Below are 2830 nucleotides of genomic sequence, written 5' to 3' on the forward strand. Positions count from 1 at the left end.
CATGCATGATTTCAACAGTGACCATGGAAACAGTGGTCTCAGTTCTTTTCAGGTCATTGACCAAGTCCTGTCGTGTAGTCCTGGGCTGATTCTTCACCTTTCTTGGCATCATTGAGACCCCACAAGGTGATATCTTGCATGGGGCTCCACTCCCATTGAGATTGACCGTCATGTTTACCTTCTTCTATTTTCTAATGATTGCTCCAACAGTGGACCTTTTTTCACCAAGGTGCTTGAAAATTTCTCCGTAGCCCTTTCCATCCTTGTGGAGTTGTACAATTTTGTCTCTGGTGTCTTTGGACAGCTCTTTGCTCTTAGCCATGCTGAATGTTTGGGGTGGACAGGTGTCTTTATGCAGCTAACGACCTCACACAGGTGCATCTGATTCAGGATAATACAGTGGAGTGGAGGAGGACTTTTAAAGGTGGGCTAACAGGTCTTTGGGGGTCAGAATTCGAGCGGATAGACAGGTTTTCAAATACTTATTTTCAGCTGTATCACACGAAAAAATTGTTAAAAAATCGTAGATTTTGATTTCTGGATTTTTCTTTTTAAGTTATCTCTCATACAGTGGACATGCACCTACCGTGAACATTTCAGACCCCTCCATGATTTTTAAGTGGGAGAACTTGAAAAATAGCAGGGTGTTCAAATACTTTTTTTCTTGTCTGTATATATATATATATATATATATATATATATATATATATATATATATATATGTATATGTATATATATGTATATGTATGACTAAATGATAAATGGGTTGTACTTGTAAAGCACTTTTCTACCTTCAAGGTACTCAAAGCGCTTTGACACTACTTCCACAGGAGCAAGGGTAAAGTGTCTTGCTCAAGGACACAATGGACGTGATGAGGTTGGTGCTAGGTGGGGATTGAACCAGGGACCCTCGGGTTGCGCACGGCCACTCTTCCACTGCGCCACCCCGTTCCCTATATATATGTATACAGTATATGTATTTGTATGTGTGTATATATGTATATGTGTATATATATATATATATATATATATATAATCCAAGCAGTAGAAAATGGATGGCTGTGAAAGAACTGGTGAATGTATACATATATGTATATGTATGTATATATATATGTATAAATACATATATGTATGCATATGTGTGTGTGTATATATACACATATATATGTAAACATATATATATATATACCTAAATACACATATATCTATATATACATATATGTGTATATAGATATATATGTATATACATAGAAATATGTATATGTGTATATGTATGTACATGTATATATGTATACATATATGTGTGTGTATATATATATGTATGTATATATATATATATAAGCAGTAGAAAATGGATGGCTGTGAAAGGAATGGTGAATGTATTCATATATGTATGTGTGTATAGATATGTATATATATACACATATATGTATAAATATATATGTGTATATATATATACATATATATGTAAACATTTATAAATATATATACTGTATATATCTAAATACACATATATATCTATATATACATATATTAGTGTATATAGATATTTATGTATATACATAGATATATGTATATGTGTATATGTATGTATACATATGTGTGTTTATATATATGTATATATATATATGTATCTATATATATATATGTATTTATATATGTATATATATATGTGTGTGTGTGTATATATATAAGCAGTAGAAAATGGATGTCTGTGAAAGGAATGGTGAATGTAAACATATATGTATATGTGTGTATATATATATATATGTAAACATATATATATATGTGTGTATCTAAATACACACATATATCTATATATACTTATATATGTGTATATAGATATATATGTATATACATAGATATGTGTATAAATATGTATATTTATACACATATGTACACGTATATACATATACGTATACATATTTATACACATATCTATGTATATACATATATATCTATATACACATATATAAGTATATATATATATATATATATATATATATATATATATATGTGGATATATATATATATATATATATTTATATCCACAATGATGTAGCTCTCAATGAAAAGGAGTTTGACACTCCTGTTTTAAAAGTTGCAAACAGGCTGGTTCAGGGTCTTTTTTCGTTGACAAACTCGAGACCTGCGGGCACGATCTGGCCCGCAAAAGCCTAGAAATAATATGGGTTATAAAATAATAATACATTATTATAATATGGGTTATAAAATAATATATATTTTTGGCTAAAGTTAGTTTAAACCCAAAGTATAAGCAGAAGAATGCTGCTTTTTTTTAAATGCTATTATTGGTGACAGAGCAGGACAGGACTGGTAATGAATTTGATGTAATATTCCATATAGAGCATTGTCCCTCATTCATTCTGTTTACATTTGATTCTCACTCCAGTTTGTCTTACAAGAGACTCTTAGTCCTCTTAATAAGTTCTTCCAAAGCTGGCCGTCTTTGACCTTTTTTCTGTCCATGAGTCTGCACGTGTAATGTTGCCACTGACCACTAGAGAGAGCCCTCGTCCTAGTTTGAGCCTGCATGAGGGTGGCGCTGCAGCCTATAAGCTGCTAGTCAGTCACACTGTGACTGTCCACAACTCATTCAAGTCCACATCTTGCACTCATTCAAGTCCACATGCATGGCTGGACATTCCCGCAGCCTATTCCGCTGGGCATTTAAAAAAAAAAAATAATAATTTACTTTTTCATGCAGTGAATGATGACGTTCTTAGATCATACTTGCCAACCTTGAGACCTCTGAGGTGGGGGCGGGGGGGGGGGGGGGGCGGTTAAGAGGGGTGGCGTATAATTCACC

This window comes from Nerophis ophidion, linkage group LG21, assembly GCF_033978795.1.
Source record: "Nerophis ophidion isolate RoL-2023_Sa linkage group LG21, RoL_Noph_v1.0, whole genome shotgun sequence".
NCBI lineage: Eukaryota > Metazoa > Chordata > Actinopteri > Syngnathiformes > Syngnathidae > Nerophis > Nerophis ophidion.